The following is a 22,573-nucleotide window of genomic DNA, read 5'->3' as shown; positions in this document are numbered from 1 at the left end:
ACAATGAGGGGTCTAGTTTGTAAAATGGGGTGTTTTATGGGGGTTTCTAATACATAAGCCCCTCAAAGCCACTTCGGAACTGAGCAAGTACCTTAAAAAAAAGTAACTATTTTGGGTGGTATAACCATCTGTTTTACAAGCAGATGCATTTAAATTCAGAAAAAAAATTTTTTTTCTAAATTTTCTCTAAATTTTGCAATTTTTCACAAATAAACACTGAATATATCGACCAAATTTTACCACTAACATGAAGCCCAATGTGTCACGAGAAAACAGTCTCAGAATCGATTGGATAGGTTTTAGCATTACGACGTTATTACCACATAAATTGTAATTTGTCAGATTTGAAAAATGGGCTCTGAGCCTAAAGGCCCAAACTAGGCTTTAATCGTACCAACAACGGAATGTAATGGAGTTTTCTGCTGAAAGCACCTGCTCTAGCACTACAAACACTGATGAGCATTAACCCCTTTGCGACATTTTACGTATCCATACGCCAAAGTCGGGTAGGCGAAGTATGGAGCGGGCTCAACAGAGACCGCAGCATTTAAATAGTTAGAAAGAGGGGGGCGACCCCCTCTAACAGCTTATCGCGCCCCCGCAACACAATCATGGGAGGACGATGGTTGCTACGGCTGCCTGGGGGCCTAATGAAGGCCCCCAGGTCGGCCATCTTTGTACACCTATTAAGACCTGCCTCCGGCAGGGCTTAATAGTTGTATTGCAGTACATCGTAATTCTGACAGTCATTAGTATTGGGGTATGTTCACACGGCCAAATTTCAGACGTATACGAGGCGTATTTTGCCTCGTTTTACGTCTGGAAATACGTCTCAAATACGTTGGCAAACATCTGCCCATTCATTTGAGTTTGCCGACGTACTGTGCAGACGACCTGTTATTTACGCGTCGTCGTTTGACAGCTGTCAAAAGACGACGCGCAAAAATACAGCCTCGTCAAAAGAAGTGCAGGACACTTCTTTGGACGTTTTTGGAGCGGTTTTCTCATAGACTCCAATGAAAACAGCTCCAAAAACGGACGTAAAAAACGCCGCGAAAACGGCGTGAAAACGCTGCGAAAAATGCGAGTTGGTAAAAAAGCGTCTGAAAAGCAGGGTCTGTTTTCCCTTGAAAACAGCTCTGGATTTTCAGACATTTTTGTTGACTACGTGTGAACATACCCTTGCAGTATATCGTGAAAGTGATCTAGCGATCGCTGGTTGAAGCCCCCTAGGGGCACTAATAAAAAAAAAAGTAAAAATGAGTTAAAGTTTTTTTTTATGTAAAAAAAATATATGTATATTAAAAGTAAAAAAAAAAACCTTTTCCCATTTTTCCCCTAGAGCATAGTAAAGAAATAAATAAACATAATTGTTATCGCCGCGTCCGTAAAGGTCTGAAATATTACAATATATCTCTATTTAACCCGCATGGTGAACGCCGTAAAAATAAATAATTGTAAAACGCCAGAATCTCTATTTTTTGCTCACCTAATCTCCCACAAAAAATGAAATAAAAAGTGATCAAACCGTCGCATTTACACACTGAATGGTATTATTAAAAACGACAGCTTATCCCGCAAAAAATAAGCCCTCATACCACTTAATCGACGTTAAAATAAAAAAGTTGTGGCTCTCGGAATTTGGCGACGCAAAATAAATTCTCTTTTTTACACTTAGGTTTTTACTTGTAAAAGTAGTAAAATATAGAAAAAACTATATATATTTGGTATCGCTGTAGTCGTATTGACCCGCAGAATAAAGTTATCATGTTGTTTTAATTGTACAGTGAATTCCGTAAAAACGGCGTGCAAAAAACCATGGAGGAATCGCTGTTTTTTTCATTTTCTACCCCACAAATCATTTTTTTCCTGTTTCCTATTACATTATATGGCAAAATAAATGGTGCTACAAAAAACTACAACTCGTCCCGCAAAAATCAAGCCCTCATAGTACTATATCGATGGATAAATAAAGGCGTTATGGCATCTGGAATGTGGAGAGGAAAAAAACAAAATGAAAATCTGAAAAAGGGCTGCGGCGGGAAGGGGTTAACGAAAGGACCTCGAATATATATATTAGGGAATTGTTGATAATATGGTATTTAACCCCTTCCCGCCGCAGCCATTTTTCAGATTTGGTTTTTTCCTCCCCACCTTTCATAACCCATAACCTTTTTATTTTCCCATCAATATATCCGTACAATGGCTTGTATATTGCAGGACAAGTGCTTGATTTTCACACCACCATTTCACTGGCATTTGCGGGGTGGAATAGGAAAATAACAGCAATTCCTCAATCTTTTGGGGGGTTTCATTTTTACGGCATACACCGTGCGGTAAAAGCGGAATGTTAACTTTATTCTACCAGTCAATACGATTACGGCGACACCAAATTTATATAGTTTTATAGTATTTATATCGTTTTTTTTTGTTTTACTACTTTTACAAGGAAAAAACTGATTGTTACAAATATAATATGAAATCTGTCGCCATATTCGGAAATCCATAACTTTTTTTTCCGTCGATTGATCGGTATGAGGGCTTATTTTGTAGTTTCTATTAGTACCACCTTGGGGTACATGAGACTTTTTGTTAAATTTTATGTGGGAGATGAAGTGACCAAAAAAACAGCGATTCTGGCGGTTACATTTTTTCAACGTTCACCTTGCGGGTTACATACACGATGTTCCTAATTATTATGCACATTACAGGGGGCCGCCCCTATTTCTAACCTCTGAAATGCCGCGGTCGCTATGACCGTGGCGTTTAAGGCGTTAAACAAGCGACATCGCGCTCGAGATAGATACAGCCGACACGCTCGTTCAATGGAGCTCCATACTCCTCCATGCAATGTGCACTGTATATACACGGCGGATGTCGGGAAGAGGTTAACCCTTAATGGAAATGTGTCGCGAATTAAACCTTTTTTTTTTAAAGTAAGTTACTTATTTCTATTATATTTTTTACGTTTTTTGCTGTATTTTTTTTTCTTCCACATGGTGGAAAGTATTAAAAATTAAATAATAATTTGACATGTTTTCCTATGTTGGCCACCAGAGGGAGCACTTCCCAGAATTACAGCAAGGTGAATAAGGCAAAGCAACCTGACTCACAGCTGCCGTAAATGTGGGAGGGAATCTCACCCCCCCTCCTACAAGCCAGGAAAAGGTGTCTTCAAATTGCTAAGCAGTGTCTGGCAGCCATTTTGGGTGTGATTGTCCAAATGGCAGAAGCTATAGGACACACCAAAAGGCTAAGGGTACGTTCACACGCTTACGAAACAGAGGGAAAACAGCTCCTGATTTTCAGCCATTTTTTAATCAAACTCACGTTTTTGGCGCTGTTTTTTACAATAGTTTTTGGAGCGGTTTTTCTATAAAGTCAATGAAAAACCGCTTAACCCCTTCAGGACCCAGCCTGTTTTGGCCTTCAGGACCCAGCCAATTTTTTAAAATCTGACATGTGTTACTTTATGTGGTAATAACATTGGAATGCTTTTGCCTATCCAAGCGATTCTGAGATTGTTTTCTCGTGACATGTTGTACTTTATGTTAGTGAAAAAATGTTGTCGATAATTTTGGTATTTATTTCTGAAAAACACCACAATTTAGAAAAAATTTCCAAAAATTAGCATTTTTCTAAATTTAAACGTATCTGCTTGTAAAACAGATAGTAATACAACACAAAATAGTTACTAATTACCATCCCCCCATATGTCTACTTTAGATTGGCATCATTTTTTGAACGTCCTTTTATTTTTCTAGGCCGTTACAAGGCTTAGAACTTTAGCAGCAATTTCTCATATTTTAACCCCTTCCCCCTGCTTGCATTCTGGGCCCTAATGTCCAAGCCATTTTTTACATTTTTCCATTGTCACATTCGAAGAGCTGTAACTTTTTTATTTTTGCGTCGGCATAGCTGTATAAGGTCTTGTTTTTTGCGGGACGACTTGCAGTTTTTATTGGTACCATTTGAGAGTAGATGCGACTTTTGATCACTTTTTAGTCAGGATTAACAGAAAACAGCAATTTTTCCATTGTTTTTTATTTTATTTTTTACGGCGTTCACAGTGCGGGTTAAATAATGTAACAGCTTTATAGTCGGGGTCGTTACGGACGCGGCGATACCAAATATGTCTAACTTTTTTGCTTTATTGTATTTTTTTTTAATAGTAAAGCATTTTGTAAGGGGAAAAAGTGGGTTTTTCATTTTTTTTTTCACTTTTTTTTAAAATTAACTTTATTAAACTTTTTTTACTTTTATACTAGTCCCACTAGGGGACTTCACTATCCTCCGATCGCTATTGAAATACACTGCAATACTTTTGTAAGCAGTGTATTACTGCCTGTCCGTTTAAAACGGACAGGCATCTGCTAGGTCATGCCTGCGGCATTATCTAGCAGGCATTCGCTCCAGGCAGACCTGGGGGCCTTTATTAGACCCCCGGCTGCCATAGAAGACACTGACACTCGGCGATTTTATCGCCGGGTGTCGGTGGGAGAGAGAGGGAGCTCCCTCCCTCTCTCCAAAACCATTCAGATGCGGTGCACGCTATTGTGCACCGCATCTGAGGGGTTAAACGGGTGAGATGGATACGAATATCGATCTCACCCGGCAAAGCCTCTGGCAGCTGAGAGCAGGGAGATTTGACGGCTCCCTGCTCCGTTTACTTTATTCTACATAGAATGGCGGCGCTGTAGAATAAAGCCCATTAATGACCGCCGTGAAAAGGCTTATCGGCGGTCATTAAGGGGTTAAAGAAAATTTCAAAAGGCTATTTTTTCAGGAACCAGTTCAGTTCTGAGGTGGCTTTGAGGGCCTTATATATTAGAAAATCCCCAGAAGTCACCCCATTTTGAAAACTGCACCCCTCAAGGTATTCGAATCAGCATCAACAAAGTGTTTTAACCCTTTAGGCGTTTCACAGGAATTAAAGCAAAGTAGAGGTGAAATTTACAAATTTAATTTTTTTTGCCGAAATTCATTTCTAATAAAAAAAAAATTGTAACACAGAAGGTTTTACCAGAGAAACGCAACTCAATATTTATTGCCCAGATTCTGAAGTTTTTAGAAATATCCCACATGTGGCCCTAGTGTGATAAAGGACTGAAGCACCGGCCTCAGAAGCAAAGGAGCACCCAGTGGATTTTGGGCCTCCTTTTTTTTTAGAATATATTTTAGGCACCTTGTCAGGTTTGAAGAGGTCTTGTGGTGCCAAAACAGTGGAAACACCCCAAAAGTTACCCCATTTGGGAAACTTCACCCCTCAAGGAATTTATCTAGGTGTATAGTTAGCATTTTGACCGCACAGGTTTTTCCGCTAAATTTATCAGAATTAGTCTGTAAAAATGAAAATCGACTTTTTTCTGAAAAAACATAGAAATTTTTAATATTTACAAGAGATAATAAAGAAAATGCACCCCAACATTTGTAAAGCATTGTCTCCCGATTACGGCAATATCCCATATGTGGTAATAAAGTGCTGGTTGGACCCACAGCAGGGCTCAGAAGAAAAGGAGCGCCATTTGGATTTTGGAGCATGGATTTTGCTGAATTGGTTTTCGGTTCCATGTCGCGTTTGCAACACCCTGGAGGGACCAAAAAAGGGGAAACCCTCCAAAAGTGACCCCATTTTGGAAACTACACCTCTCAAGGAATTTATCTAGGGGTATAGTTAGCATTTTGACCACACAGGTTTTTTGCAGAATTTAGTGGAATTAGGCAGTGAAAATGAAAATCAACTTTTTTTCTGAAAAAGCATAGAAATTTTTAATTTTTACAAGGAATAAAGTACCACAACATATGTAAAGCATTTTCTCCTGATTACGGCAATACCCCATATGTGGTAATAAACTGCTGATTGGACCCATGGCAGCGCTCAGAAGGGAAGTAGCGCCATTTGGATTTTGGAGCACGGATTTTGCTGCATTGTTTTTCGGTGCCATGCCGCCTTTGCAACACCCTGGAGGGACCAAAACAGTGGAAGCCCCTCAAGTTACCCCATTTTGGAAACTACACCCCTCAAGGAATTTTTATAGGGGTATAGTGAGCATTTAGACTCCACGGGTCTTTTGCAGAATTTATTAGAATTAGGCGGAGAGAATTAATATCACAATTTTTTTCCACTAAAAGGTTGCATTTTCTCATTTTCACAAGGGATAAAGGAGAAATAAACAACCAATTTTTGTAAAGCAATTTGTCCCGGGTACGGAAATACCCCACATGGAGTCATACATTTTTTTCATTAGAAATGAATTAACCCTTTAAGGACTGATCCATTTTTTGCTTTCTTATTTTAGTTTTTCACTACCCGCCTTCCAAGAGCCATAACTTTTTTCTTTTTCCGTCAGTAGAGAGATGTGAGGGCTTATTTCTTGCGGGAGGAATTGTAGTTTCTATTGATACCATTTAAAGTGCCATAAAAAGTACTGGGAAACTGAAAAAAAAATAGTTAAATATAGGAATATAGGAAAAAAATCTGATTCCATTTTTCAGGGTTTTCGTTTTTACAGCTTTCGCCGTGCAGTAAAAATGAAAACGACAGCGATTTTGGCGGTTTAAATTATTTAAGTTTTTTACGGTGTTCACCGTGCGAGTTAAATGATGGTATATTGTAATAGTTCGGCCTTTTACGGACGTAGCGATATCAATTCGGTTTATTTTTTTACATTACTTTTGAAGAAAAATGGGTAAATCAGGGTAAATGCAATATGTGAGGAGTACATCTGGATATATGTAAGCTGTGAGGAGTACATCAGGGTATATGTAATATGTGAGGAGTACATCAGGGTATATGTAATATGTGATGAGTACATCAGGGTATATGTAATATGTGAGGAGTACATCAGGGTATATGTAATATGTGAGGAGTACATCTGGATATATGTAAGCTGTGAGGAGTACATCAGGGTATATGTAATATGTGAGGAGTACATCAGGGTATATGTAAACTGTGAGGAGTACATCAGGGTATATGTAATATGTGAGGAGTACATCAGGGTATATGTAATCTGTGAGGAGTACATCAGGATATATGTAATCTGTGAGGAGTACATCAGGGTATATGTAATCTGTGAGAAGTACATCAGGGTATATGTAATATGTGAGGAGTACATCAGGATATATGTAATATGTGAGGAGTACATCAGGGTATATGTAATCTGTGAGGAGTACATCAGGGTATATGTAATCCGTGAGGAGTATATCAGGGTATATGTAATCTGTGAGGAGTACATCAGGATATATGTAATCTGTGAGAAGTACATCAGGGTATATGTAATATGTGAGGAGTACATCAGGATATATGTAATATGTGAGGAGTACATCAGGGTATATGTAATCTGTGAGGAGTACATCAGGGTATATGTAATCCGTGAGGAGTATATCAGGGTATATGTAAGATGCGAGGAGTACATCAGGGTATATGTAATATGTGAGGAGTACATCAGGGTATATGTAATATGTGAGGAGTACATCAGGGTATATGTAAGATGTGAGGAGTACATCAGGATATATGTAATCTGTGAGGAGTACATCAGGGTATATGTAATATGTGAGGAGTACATCAGGGTATATGTAAAATGTGAGGAGTACATCAGTGTATATGTAATCTGTGAGGAGTACATCAGGGTATATGTAGTCTGTGAGGAGTACATCAGGGTATATGTAATATGTGAGGAGTACATCAGGGTATATGTAATCTGTGAGGAGTACATCAGGGTATATGTAATCTGTGAGGAGTACATCAGGGTATATGTAAGATGTGAGGAGTACATCAGGATATATGTAATCTGTGAGGAGTACATCAGGGTATATGTAATCTGTGAGGAGTACATCAGGGTATATGTAATATGTGAGGAGTACATCAGGGTATATGTAATATGTGAGGAGTACATCAGGGTATATGTAATATGTGAGGAGTACATCAGGATATATGTAATCTGTGAGGAGTACATCAGGGTATATGTAAGATGTGAGGAGTACATCAGTGTATATGTAATCTGTGAGGAGTACATCAGGGTATATGTAAGATGTGAGGAGTACATCAGTGTATATGTAATCTGTGAGGAGTACATCAGTGTATATGTAATCTGTGAGGAGTACATCAGGGTATATGTAAGATGTGAGGAGTACATCAGGGTAAATGTAATCTGTGAGGAGTACATCAGGGTATATGTAATATGTGAGGAGTACATCAGGATATATGTAATCTGTGAGGAGTACATCAGGGTATATGTAAGCTGTGAGGAGTACATCAGGGTATATGTAATATGTGAGGAGTACATCAGGGTATATGTAATCTGTGAGGAGTACATCAGGGTATATGTAATCTGTGAGGAGTACATCAGGATATATGTAATCTGTGAGGAGTACATCAGGGTATATGTAAGATGTGAGGAGTACATCAGTGTATATGTAATCTGTGAGGAGTACATCAGTGTATATGTAATCTGTGAGGAGTACATCAGGGTATATGTAAGATGTGAGGAGTACATCAGGGTAAATGTAATCTGTGAGGAGTACATCAGGGTATATGTAATATGTGAGGAGTACATCAGGATATATGTAATCTGTGAGGAGTACATCAGTGTTAGGGATCTGCCAGGTACTTCATCTAGCTATACTCCTGGGATTAATCGATCCACACCTGAGGCCAGACCTGTTCGACTGACACCATCTCCCACCAACCAGGGTGGCAGGCTCAGGAGTGGGAGAGCCTATCGCGGCCTGGTCTCTCGGAGTTAGCTCCGCCCCCTGCCCTTTATTACCTGCCCTGTGCTCTCCCTCAGTGCTTGTAATTCTTTTGGATTCCTGGCCCCACTGCTGCTTGCTCCAGCCTGCTTCTGCCGTGCTTCTGCCTTGCTGCAGTTCTGCTTGACCTGCTTTGCTTGCCCTGGCTTGCTCCTGTCTCCGTGCCCGCTCGGGTGTACTCACTTCGTCCTGGTCCTGACTGTTCGTTCGCCGCCCCGTTTCCTCGTGGCGTTCCGTGGCTACTGCCCCTTCCCTTGCGTGTTCCCTGTTTGTCTTCCAGTGCACTTAGCCAGCGTAGGGACCGCCGCCCAGTTGTACCTCGTCGCCTAGGGCGGGTCGTTGCAAGTAGGCAGGGACAGGGCGGTGGGTAGATTAGGGCTCATTTTCCCTTCACCTCCTTCCTGCCATTACATAATTACAAGCCTTTACCTAGTCTACCCTTTCTCCTACGCTGACGCTATCATGGACCCCCTTGAGACCCTGACCCAGCAAATGCAGGGCCTCTCCCTACAGGTCCAGGCCCTGGCCCAAAGGGTCAATCAGGGTGACGCTGCTTTAGTAGTACCCCTCACCTCACCTCTAGAACCCGACCTCAAGTTACCTGACCGGTTTTCAGGGGACCGTAAGACGTTTCTCTCCTTCCGGGAGAGTTGCAGACTGTATTTCCGCCTAAAGCCCCACTCCTCAGGTTCCGAGAACCAGCGGGTGGGTATCATCATATCCCGACTCCAGGAAGGGCCCCAAGAGTGGGCCTTCTCCTTGGCTCCTGACGCCCCTGAACTTTCCTCTGTTGATCGTTTTTTCTCTGCCCTCGGACTCATTTACGACGAGACTGACAGGACTGCTTTAGCCGAGAGTCAGCTGGTGACCTTACGTCAGGGTAGGAGACCGGTTGAGGAGTACTGTTCTGATTTTAGGAAGTGGTGCGTAGCTTCTCAGTGGAACGATCCGGCCCTAAGGTGCCAGTTTAGGTTAGGATTATCTGACGCCCTGAAAGATCTGCTGGTTAGCTACCCCTCGCCTGACTCCCTTGACCAGGTTATGGCCCTAGCAGTACGACTTGACCGACGTCTCAGGGAACGTCAGCTAGAACGCTTCAGTGTGCTCCCCTCTGACTTTTCTGCGATTCCCCCCGAGGTCCCGTCTCCTCGCCCCTCCACGGAGGACTCGGAGGTACCTATGCAACTCGGGGCCTCCATGTCCCCTCGACAACGTAGGGAGTTTCGCAGAATGAATGGTCTCTGCTTCTACTGTGGGGACGACAAGCATCTACTGAACACCTGTCCCAGGCGCAAGAATAAGAAGCCGGAAAACTTCCGCGCCTAAGTGATCATCGGGGAGGTCACTTGGGCGCACAGGTATTTCCCGTTAATGTGAAACGCAATAAAATTTTGCTTCCCTTTCAGGTCTCGTTTGCTGGCCGGTCTGCCACGGGCAGTGCTTTCGTGGATTCTGGCTCATCTGCTAATATCATGTCTGTGGAATTTGCTATGTCTCTAAAGATGCCTTGTATTGATTTACCTTATCCTATCCCTGTAGTAGGAATCGACTCAACCCCCCTTGCTAATGGTTATTTTACTCAGCATACTCCTGTTTTTGAACTCCTGGTTGGCTCCATGCATTTGGAGCAGTGCTCTGTACTGGTGATGCAGGGATTATCGTCTGATCTGGTTTTAGGCCTTCCCTGGTTGCAGTTGCATAATCCCACATTTGATTGGAATACTGGGGATCTCACCAAATGGGGTAATGAATGTCTTATGTCATGTTTTTCCGTTAACTCTATTTCTCCCCGGGAGGAGGTAAACACGCTTCCTGAGTTTGTTCAGGACTTCGCCGATGTGTTTTCTAAGGAGGCCTCCGAGGTGTTGCCCCCCCATAGAGATTACGATTGCGCTATCGATTTGGTGCCTGGTGCCAAGCTTCCTAAGGGTAGGATATTTAATCTTTCATGTCCTGAACGTGAAGCGATGAGGGTATATATCCAAGAATGCCTGGCCAAGGGTTTCATTCGCCCCTCGACTTCTCCTGTAGGTGCTGGCTTCTTCTTCGTGGGGAAGAAGGATGGTGGTCTTAGGCCGTGCATTGATTATCGTAACCTGAATAAGGTCACCGTAAGGAACCAGTACCCCCTTCCTTTGATTCCGGATCTTTTTAATCAGGTTCAGGGAGCCCAGTGGTTTTCTAAGTTCGATCTACGGGGGGCATATAACCTTATCCGCATCAAAGAGGGGGATGAGTGGAAAACTGCGTTCAACACACCCGAGGGTCATTTCGAATACCTGGTCATGCCCTTTGGGTTGTGTAATGCCCCTGCTGTCTTCCAGAATTTTATTAATGAAATCCTGAGAGAGTACCTGGGTAATTTTCTTGTTGTGTACCTTGATGACATACTGGTGTTTTCCAAGGACTGGTCCTCCCACGTGGAGCATGTCAGGAAGGTGCTCCAGGTCCTTCGGGAGAATAATCTGTTTGCTAAGACTGAAAAATGTGTCTTTGGGGTACAGGAGATACCATTTTTAGGGCAAATCCTCACTCCTCATGAATTCCGCATGGACCCTGCCAAGGTTCAAGCTGTGGCGGAATGGGTCCAACCTGCCTCCCTTAAGGCGTTACAGTGTTTTTTAGGGTTCGCCAACTATTACAGGAGATTTATTGCCAACTTCTCGGTCGTCGCTAAGCCTCTTACGGACCTCACCCGCAAGGGTGCCGATGTCCTCCATTGGCCCCCTGAGGCCGTCCAGGCCTTTGAGACTCTCAAGAAGTGCTTTATCTCGGCCCCCGTGCTGATTCAGCCCAACCAAGAGGAGCCATTTATTGTGGAGGTTGATGCTTCCGAGGTGGGAGTGGGGGCCGTCTTGTCCCAGGGTACCAGCTCCCTCACCCATCTCCGCCCCTGTGCTTACTTCTCTAGGAAGTTTTCGCCCACGGAGAGTAACTATGATATTGGCAACCGCGAACTTCTAGCCATTAAATGGGCTTTTGAGGAGTGGCGGCATTTCCTGGAGGGGGCCAGACACCAGGTAACGGTCCTTACGGATCACAAGAATCTGGTTTTCCTAGAATCGGCCCGGAGGCTTAATCCTAGACAAGCTCGGTGGGCACTATTCTTTACCAGATTTAATTTCTTGGTTACCTATAGGGCTGGGTCGAAGAATATTAAGGCTGACGCTCTGTCACGTAGTTTCATGGCCAATCCTCCTTCCGAGAAGGATCCCGCTTGTATTTTACCCCCTGGTATAATCGTCTCTGCCACGGATTCTGATTTAGCTTCTGATATCGCGGCTGATCAGGGTGCAGCTCCCGGGAACGTCCCTGGGGACAAACTGTTTGTTCCCCTGCAATACCGGCTGAGGGTACTCAGGGAAAACCATGACTCCGCTCTATCTGGTCATCCTGGCATCTTGGGCACCAAACACCTCATTACCAGAAACTATTGGTGGCCTGGGTTGCCTAAAGATGTTAGGGCTTACGTCGCCGCTTGTGAGGTTTGCGCTAGGTCCAAAACCCCTAGGTCCCGACCTGCGGGCCTACTACGTTCCTTGCCCATTCCCCAGAGACCTTGGACCCATATCTCCATGGATTTTATCACCGATTTGCCTCCATCTCAGGGCAAGTCGGTGGTGTGGGTGGTAGTCGACCGCTTCAGCAAGATGTGCCACTTTGTGCCCCTTAAGAAGCTACCTAACGCCAAGACGTTAGCTTCTTTGTTTGTGAAACACATCCTGCGTCTCCATGGGGCCCCAGTCAATATCGTTTCTGACAGAGGGGTACAATTTGTTTCCTTATTTTGGAGAGCTTTTTGTAAAAAGTTGGAGATTGATCTGTCCTTCTCCTCCGCCTTCCATCCCGAAACTAATGGCCAAACGGAAAGGACCAACCAATCCCTGGAACAATATTTAAGGTGTTTCATCTCGGACTGTCAATTCGATTGGGTCTCATTCCTTCCCCTTGCTGAATTTTCCCTGAATAACCGGGTCAGTAACTCGTCAGGGGTCTCCCCGTTTTTCTGTAATTTCGGGTTTAACCCAAGGTTCTCCTCCGTCTCCCCTGGTTGTTCCAATAATCCTGAGGTAGAGGAGGTTCATCGGGAACTGTGCACTGTCTGGGCCCAGGTTCAGAAGAACCTAGAGGCGTCCCAGAGCGCACAAAAGATTCAGGCGGATAGTAGACGTTCTGCTAACCCCCGGTTTGTCGTCGGGGATTTGGTCTGGTTGTCGTCCAGGAACTTGCGCCTTAAGGTCCCGTCCAGGAAGTTTGCTCCCCGATTCATTGGACCTTATAAGATCATTGAAGTCCTCAACCCTGTATCCTTCCGTCTGGAGCTCCCCCCATCCTTTCGCATACATGACGTCTTCCATGCCTCCCTCCTTAAACGCTGCTCCCCGTCCTGGTCCCCCTCGAGGATACCTCCTGTTCCCGTTCTCACCCCTGAGGGGGTGGAATTCGAGGTGGCCAAGATTATGGACAGTAGGATGGTCCAGGGCTCCCTCCAGTACCTGGTCCATTGGAAAGGATACGGGCCGGAGGAGAGGACTTGGGTACCTGCCCGTGATGTTCACGCTGGGGTATTGATCAGGAGGTTCCACCTCCTCTTCCCCACTAAACCGGGTCCCCTTAGTAAGGGTCCGGTGGCCCCTCATAAAAGGGGGAGTACTGTTAGGGATCTGCCAGGTACTTCATCTAGCTATACTCCTGGGATTAATCGATCCACACCTGAGGCCAGACCTGTTCGACTGACACCATCTCCCACCAACCAGGGTGGCAGGCTCAGGAGTGGGAGAGCCTATCGCGGCCTGGTCTCTCGGAGTTAGCTCCGCCCCCTGCCCTTTATTACCTGCCCTGTGCTCTCCCTCAGTGCTTGTAATTCTTTTGGATTCCTGGCCCCACTGCTGCTTGCTCCAGCCTGCTTCTGCCGTGCTTCTGCCTTGCTGCAGTTCTGCTTGACCTGCTTTGCTTGCCCTGGCTTGCTCCTGTCTCCGTGCCCGCTCGGGTGTACTCACTTCGTCCTGGTCCTGACTGTTCGTTCGCCGCCCCGTTTCCTCGTGGCGTTCCGTGGCTACTGCCCCTTCCCTTGCGTGTTCCCTGTTTGTCTTCCAGTGCACTTAGCCAGCGTAGGGACCGCCGCCCAGTTGTACCTCGTCGCCTAGGGCGGGTCGTTGCAAGTAGGCAGGGACAGGGCGGTGGGTAGATTAGGGCTCATTTTCCCTTCACCTCCTTCCTGCCATTACAATCAGGGTATATGTAAGCTGTGAGGAGTACATCAGGGTATATGTAATATGTGAGGAGTACATCAGGGTATATGTAATCTGTGAGGAGTACATCAGGGTATATGTAATCTGTGAGGAGTACATCAGGGTATATGTAATCTGTGAGGAGTACATCGGTATATGTAATCTGTGAGGAGTACATCAGGGTATATGTAATCTGTGAGGAGTACATCAGGGTATATGTAATCTGTGAGGAGTACATCAGGGTATATGTAATCTGTGAGGAGTACATCAGGGTATATGTAATCTGTGAGGAGTACATCAGGGTATATGTAATCTGTGAGGAGTACATCAGGGTATATGTAAGATGTGAGGAGTACATTAGGGTATATGTAATATGTGAGGAGTACATCAGGGTATATGTAATCGGTGAGGAGTACATCAGGGTATATGTAATCTGTGAGGAGTACATCAGGGTATATGTAATCTGTGAGGAGTACATCAGGGTATATGTAATATGTGAGGAGTACATCAGGGTATATGTAATATGTGCGGAGTACATCAGGGTATATGTAATATGTGAGGAGTACATTAGGGTATATGTAATATGTGAGGAGTACATCAGGGTATATGTAATATGTGCGGTGTACATCAGGGTATATGTAAACTGTGAGGAGTACATCAGGGTATATGTAAGATGTGAGGAGTACATCAGTGTATATGTAATCTGTGAGGAGTACATCAGGGTATATGTAATCTGTGAGGAGCACATCAGGGTATATGTAATCTGTGAGGAGTACATCAGTGTATATGTAATCTGTGAGGAGTACATAAGTGTATATGTAATCTGTGAGGAGTACATCAGGGTATATGTAAGATGTGAGGAGTACATCAGGGGATATGTAATCTGTGAGGAGTACATCAGGGTATATGTAATCTGTGAGGAGTACATCAGGGTATATGTAATCTGTGAGGAGTACATCAGGGTATATGTAATCTGTGAGGAGTACATCAGGGTATATGTAATCTGTGAGGAGTACATCAGGGTATATGTAATCTGTGAGGAGTACATCAGGGTATATGTAATCTGTGAGGAGTACATCAGGGTATATGTAATCTGTGAGGAGTACATCAGGGTATATGTAATCTGTGAGGAGTACATCAGGGTATATGTAAGATGTGAGGAGTACTGTAATGGCAGGAAGGAGGTGAAGGGAAGGTGAGCCCTAATCTACCCACCGCCCTGTCCCTGCCTACTTGCAACGACCCGCCCTAGGCGACGGGGTACAACTGGGCGGCGGTCCCTACGCTGTCTAAGTGCACGGGAGAACAAACAGGGAACACGCAAGGGAAGGGGCAGTAGCCCACGGAACGCCGCGAGGAAACGGAGCGGTGAAGAGTTGTCAGGACCAGGATGAAGTGGAGTATACCCAAGTGAGCACGGAGGAGGAAGCAAGCCGGAGGCAAAGCAAAGCGGGTTAAGCAGAACAGCAGCAAGGCAGAAGCACGGCAGAAGCAGGCTGGAGCAAGCAGCAGTGGGGCCAGGAATCCAAAAGAATTACAAGCACTGAGGAGGAGAACACAGCAGGTAATAAAGGACAGGGGGCGGAGCTAACTCCGACTGACCAGGCCGCGATAGGCTCTCCCACTTCTGAGCCTGCCACCCTGGTTGGTCGGAGATGGTGTCAGTCGAACAGGTCTGGCCTCAGGTGTGGATTAATTAATCCCAGGAGTATACCTAGACGTAGTACCTGGCAGATCCCTAACAGTACTCCCCCTTTTATGAGGGGCCACCGGACCCTTACTAAGAGGACCCGGTTTAGTAGGGAAGAGAAGGTGGAACCTCCTGATCAATACCCCAGCGTGAACATCACGGGCAGGTACCCAAGTCCTCTCCTCCGGCCCGTACCCTCTCCAATGGACCAGGTACTGGAGGGAGCCCTGGACCATCCTACTGTCCATAATCTTTGCCACCTCGAATTCCACCCCCTCAGGGGTGAGAACGGGAACAGGAGGTTTCCTCGAGGGGAACCAGGACGGGGAGCAGCGTTTAAGGAGGGAGGCATGGAAGACGTCATGTATGCGAAAGGATGGGGGCAGCTCCAGACGGAAGGATACAGGGTTGAGGACTTCAATGATCTTATAAGGCCCAATAAATCGGGGAGCAAACTTCCTGGACGGGACCTTAAGGCGCAAGTTCCTGGACGACAACCAGACCAAATCCCCGACGACAAACCGGGGGTTAGCAGAACGTCTACTATCCGCCTGAATCTTTTGTGCGCTCTGGGACACCTCTAAGTTCTTCTGAACCTGGGCCCAGACAGTGCACAGTTCCCGATGAACATCCTCTACCTCAGGATTATTGGAGCAACCAGGGGAAACGGAGGAGAACCTTGGGTTAAACCCGAAATTACAGAAAAACGGGGAGACCCCTGACGAGTTACTGACCCGGTTATTCAGGGAAAATTCAGCAAGGGGAAGGAATGAGACCCAATCGAATTGACAGTCAGAGATGAAACACCTTAAATATTGTTCCAGGGACTGGTTAGTCCTCTCCGTTTGGCCATTAGTTTCGGGATGGAAGGAGGAGGAGAAGGACAGATCAATCTCCAACTTTTTACAAAAGGCTCTCCAAAATAAGGAAACAAATTGTACCCCTCTGTCAGAAATTATATTGACTGGGGCCCCATGGAGACGCAGGATGTGTTTCACAAACAAAGAAGCTAACGTCTTGGCGTTAGGTAGCTTCTTAAGGGGCACAAAGTGGCACATCTTGCTGAAGCGGTCTACTACCACCCACACCACCGACTTGCCCTGAGATGAAGGCAAATCGGTGATAAAATCCATGGAGATATGGGTCCAAGGTCTCTGGGGAATGGGCAAGGAACGTAGTAGGCCCGCAGGTCGGGACCTAGGGGTTTTGGACCTAGCGCAAACCTCACAAGCGGCGACGTAAGCCCTAACGTCTTTAGGCAACCCAGGCCACCAATAGTTTCTGGTAATGAGGTGTTTGGTGCCCAAGATGCCAGGATGACCAGATAGAGCGGAGTCATGGTTTTCCCTGAGTACCCTTAGCCGGTATTGCAGGGGAACAAACAGTTTGTCCCCAGGGACGTTCCCGGGAGCTGCACCCTGATCAGCCGCGATATCAGAAGCTAAATCAGAATCCGTGGCAGAAACGATTATACCAGGGGGTAAAATACAAGCAGGATCCTTCTCGGAAGGAGGATTGGCAATGAAACTACGTGACAGGGCATCAGCCTTAATATTCTTGGACCCAGCCCTATAGGTAACCAAGAAATTAAATCTGGTAAAGAATAGTGCCCACCGAGCTTGTCTAGGATTAAGCCTCCGGGCCGATTCTAGAAAAACCAGATTCTTGTGATCCGTAAGGACCGTTACCTGGTGTCTGGCCCCCTCCAGGAAGTGCCGCCACTCTTTAAAAGCCCATTTAATGGCTAGAAGTTCGCGGTTGCCAATATCATAGTTACTCTCCGTGGGCGAAAACTTCCTAGAGAAGTAAGCACAGGGGCGGAGATGGGTGAGGGAGCTGGTACCCTGGGACAAGACGCCCCCACTCCCACCTCGGATGCGTCAACCTCCACAATAAATGGCTCCTCTTGGTTGGGCTGAATCAGCACGGGGGCCAAGATAAAGCACTTCTTGAGGGTCTCAAAGGCCTGGACGGCCTCAGGGGACCAATGGAGGACATCAGCACCCTTGCGAGTAAGGTCTGTAAGAGGCTTAGCGACGACCGAGAAGTTGGCAATAAATCTCCTGTAATAGTTGGCGAACCCTAAAAAACACTGCAACGCCTTAAGGGAGGCAGGTTGGACCCATTCCGCCACAGCCTGAACCTTGGCAGGGTCCATGCAGAATTCATGAGGAGTGAGGATTTGCCCTAAAAATGGTATCTGCTGTACCCCAAAGACACATTTTTCAGTCTAAGCAAACAGATTATTCTCCCGAAGGACCTGGAGCACCTTCCTGACATGCTCCACGTGGGAGGACCAGTCCTTGGAAAACACCAGTATGTCATCAAGGTACACAACAAGAAAATTACCCAGGTAATCTCTCAGGATTTCATTAATAAAATTCTGGAAGACCGCAGGGGCATTACACAACCCAAAGGGCATGACCAGGTATTCGAAATGACCCTCGGGTGTGTTGAACGCAGTTTTCCACTCATCCCCCTGTTTGATGCGGATAAGGTTATATGCCCCCCGTAGATCGAACTTAGAAAACCATTGGGCTCCCTGAACCTGATTAAAAAGATCCGGAATCAAAGGAAGTGGGTACTGGTTCCTTACGGTGACCTTATTCAGGTTACGATAATCAATGCACGGCCTAAGACCACCATCCTTCTTCCCCACAAAGAAGAAGCCAGCACCTACAGGAGAAGTCGAGGGGCGAATGAAACCCTTGGCCAGGCATTCTTGGATATACACCCTCATAGCTTCACGTTCAGGACATGAAAGATTAAATATCCTACCCTTAGGAAGCTTGGCACCAGGCACCAAATCGATGGCGCAATCGTAATCTCTATGGGGGGGCAACACCTCGGAGGCCTCCTTAGAAAACACATCGGCGAAGTCCTGAACAAACTCAGGAAGCATGTTTACCTCCTCCCGGGGAGAAATAGAGTTAACAGAAAGACATGACATAAGACATTCACTACCCCATTTGGTGAGATCCCCAGTATTCCAATCAAACGTGGGATTATGCAACTGCAACCAGGGAAGACCTAATACCAGATCAGACGATAATCCCTGCATCACCAGTACAGAGCACTGCTCCAAATGCATGGAGCCAACCAGGAGTTCAAAAACAGGAGTATGCTGAGTAAAATAACCATTAGCAAGGGGAGTTGAGTCGATACCTACTACAGGGATAGGATAAGGTAAATCAATAAAAGGCATTTTTAGAGACATAGCAAATTCCACAGACATGATATTAGCAGATGAGCCAGAATCCACGAAGGCACTGCCAGTGGCAGACCGGCCAGCAAACGAGACCTGAAAGGGAAGCAAAATTTTATTGCGTTTCACATTAACGGGAAATACCTGTGCGCCCAAGTGACCTCCCCGATGATCACTTAGGCGCAGAAGTTTTCCGGCTTTTTATTCTTGCGCCTGGGACAGGTGTTCAGAAGATGCTTGTCGTCCCCACAGTAGAAGCAGAGACCATTCATTCTGCAAAACTCCCTACGTTGTCGAGGGGACATGGAGGCCCCGAGTTGCATAGGTACCTCCGAGTCCTCCGTGGAGAGGCGAGGAGACGGGACCTCGGGGGGAATCGCAGAAAAGTCAGAGGGGAGCACATTGAAGCGTTCAAGCTGACGTTCCCTGAGACGTCGGTCAAGTCGTACTGCTAGGGCCATAACCTGGTCAAGGGAGTCAGAAGAGGGGTAACTAACCAGCAGATCCTTCAGGGCGTCAGATAATCCTAACCTAAACTGGCACCTTAGGGCCGGATCGTTCCACCGAGAAGCTACGCACCACTTTCTAAAATCAGAACAGTACTCCTCAACCGGTCTCCTACCCTGACGTAAGGTCACCAGCTGACTCTCGGCTAAAGCAGTCCTGTCAGTCTCATCGTAAATGAGTCCGAGGGCAGAGAAAAAGCGATCAACAGAGGAAAGTTCAGGGGCGTCAGGAGCCAAGGAGAAGGCCCACTCTTGGGGCCCTTCCTGGAGTCGGGATATGATGATACCCACCCGCTGGTTCTCGGAACCTGAGGAGTGGGGTTTAAGGCGGAAATACAGTCTGCAACTCTCCCGGAAGGAGAGAAACGTCTTACGGTCTCCTGAGAACCGGTCAGGTAACTTGACGTCGGGTTCTAGAGGTGAGGTGAGGGGAACTACTATGGCAGCGTCACCCTGGTTGACCCTCTGGGCCAGGGCCTGGACCTGTAGGGAGAGGCCCTGCATCTGCTGGGTCAGGGTCTCAAGGGGGTCCATGATAGCGTCAGCGTAGGGGAAATGGTAGACTAGGTAAGTGGCTTGTAATTATGTAATGGCAGGAAGGAGGTGAAGGAAAGGTGAGCCCTAATCTACCCACCGCCCTGTCCCTGCCTACTTGCAACGACCCGCCCTAGGCGACGGGGTACAACTGGGCGGCGGTCCCTACGCTGTCTAAGTGCACGGGAGAACAAACAGGGAACACGCAAGGGAAGGGGCAGTAGCCCACGGAACTCCGCGAGGAAACGGAGCGGTGAAGAGTTGTCAGGACCAGGATGAAGTGGAGTATACCCAAGTGAGCACGGAGGAGGAAGCAAGCCGGAGGCAAAGCAAGCGGGTTAAGCAGAACAGCAGCAAGGCAGAAGCACGGCAGAAGCAGGCTGGAGCAAGCAGCAGTGGGGCCAGGAATCCAAAAGAATTACAAGCACTGAGGAGGAGAACACAGCAGGTAATAAAGGACAGGGGGCGGAGCTAACTCCGACTGACCAGGCCGCGATAGGCTCTCCCACTTCTGAGCCTGCCACCCTGGTTGGTGGGAGATGGTGTCAGTCGAACAGGTCTGGCCTCAGGTGTGGATTGATTAATCCCAGGAGTATACCTAGACGTAGTACCTGGCAGATCCCTAACAAGTACATTCGGGTATATGTAATATGTGAGGAGTACATCAGGGTATATGTAATCGGTGAGGAGTACATCAGGGTATATGTAATCTGTGAGGAGTACATCAGGGTATATGTAATCTGTGAGGAGTACATCAGGGTATATGTAAGATGTGAGGAGTACATCAGTGTATATGTAATCTGTGAGGAGTACATCAGGGTATATGTAGTCTGTGAGGGGTACATCAGGGTATATATAAGATGTGAGGAGTACATCAGGGTATATGTAAGATGTGAGGAGTACATCAGGGTATATGTAATCTGTGAGGGGTACATCAGGGTATATATAAGATGTGAAGAGTACATCAGGGTATATGTAAGATGTGAGGAGTACATCAGGGTATATGTAATATGTGCGGAGTACATCAGGGTATATGTAATATGTAAAGAGTACATTAGGGTATATGTAATATGTGAGGAGTACATCAGGGTATATGTAATATGTGCGGTGTACATCAGGGTATATGTAAGCTGTGAGGAGTACATCAGGGTATATGTAAGATGTGAGGAGTACATCAGTGTATATGTAATCTGAGGAGTACATCAGGGTATATGTAATATGTGAGGAGTACATCAGGGTATATGTAATATGTGAGGAGTACATCAGGATATAGGTAATATGTGAGAAGTATATCAGGGTATATGTAATATGTGAGGAGTACATCAGGGTATATGTAATATGTGAGGAGAACATCAGGGTATATGTAAGCTGTGAGGATTACATCAGGGTATATGTAAGCTGTGAGGAGTACATCAGGGTATATGTAAACTGTGAGGAGTACATCAGGGTATATGTAATCTGTGAGGAGTACATCAGGGTATATGTAATATGTGAGGAGTACATCAGGGTATATGTAAGATGTGAGGAGTACATCAGGGTATATGTAATATGTGAGGAGTACATCAGGGTATATGTAAGATGTGAGGAGTACATCAGGGTATATGTAAGATGTGAGGAGTACATCAGGGTATATGTAATCTGTGCAGAGAACATCAGGGCATAATAAGAGGGTATAATAATGCGGTAAATAAATAATAATTCATAGATGAGAAAACTTCACAGTAGGGGAGACTTAGATGTGGGCTTGAATAGCACCCTGGAAAACGAAACTCTAGCAGCTCTAGAGGAGTTATTACAAGAACAAATTTCCCCTCAACAAGGTGGGTTTCCAACCTCGATAGTCCCTAGGTCAACAAGGTTTCCCCCCATGTCCCTGTGTCCACAAGTGGAGATTTTCACTAAACTTGTGATGGAGGACTTCCAACAAATTTCAATTATTAAACAGTATGACAATTTGACAGCAAATCAAAGGTCAGCTTTGAAACAACTACAATCTTATAAAGATGTGGGATATAAACCAGCGGACAAGGGGGGGAACATTGTGATCTGGCCAACTAACCTCTATGAGAGGGAGGCTTTCCGTCAGCTGAGGGATAAACGGACATATGAGAAACTCATATAATCCGATGAGTACCTACTCCTCTGAATTGGGTAAAATATTGAATAGAGCCTTGGAGAAAGGGATAATCCCAAAAAAGGTGTTTGATGGCCTTATGGTCCAATACCCTAGAATTCCTACTTTCTATCTGCTACCCAAGGTTCACAAAAACGCATTTGAACCCCCGGGGAGACCTATAGTTTCGGGGATAGAGGGCCTATGTGACCCGATATGCAGGTTTATTGATTTTTACCAAAAACCCTTGGTTGAAACGTTGCCCTCTCACATAAAGGACACAACTGACATGCTTACAAGAATTGATGGGATAATATTGGAGTCGGATATGCTGTTGGTAACGGCTGATGTCGAGTCACTATACACAAGCATTCGACACCAAGACGGGGTGAAGGCGGTCCGCTTCTTCTTGGAGATGAGCAACTGGGACAGCCAGATGAGAGATTTGATTATTGAACTTTTAGAATTTATTCTTACCCACAATCTCTTCGTGTTCAAGTATACCTTCTATGTACAAAAGCAGGGCACTGCGATGGGTGCGGC

General features: G+C 45.7%; 1 long non-coding RNA gene across 2 annotated transcripts in view; it reads right to left on the bottom strand.

Moving 5' to 3' along the window:
* Positions 1–22,573, bottom strand: part of LOC142704368 (uncharacterized) — an 89,574-nt gene that overhangs the window by 38,376 nt on the left and 28,625 nt on the right. The gene's annotated exons all lie outside the window — the stretch shown is intronic.

The sequence above is a fragment of the Rhinoderma darwinii genome, unplaced genomic scaffold, assembly GCF_050947455.1.
Source record: "Rhinoderma darwinii isolate aRhiDar2 unplaced genomic scaffold, aRhiDar2.hap1 Scaffold_3279, whole genome shotgun sequence".
In the NCBI taxonomy this organism is placed as follows: domain Eukaryota; kingdom Metazoa; phylum Chordata; class Amphibia; order Anura; family Rhinodermatidae; genus Rhinoderma; species Rhinoderma darwinii.
This window is presented reverse-complemented; position numbering and strand designations above follow the sequence as displayed.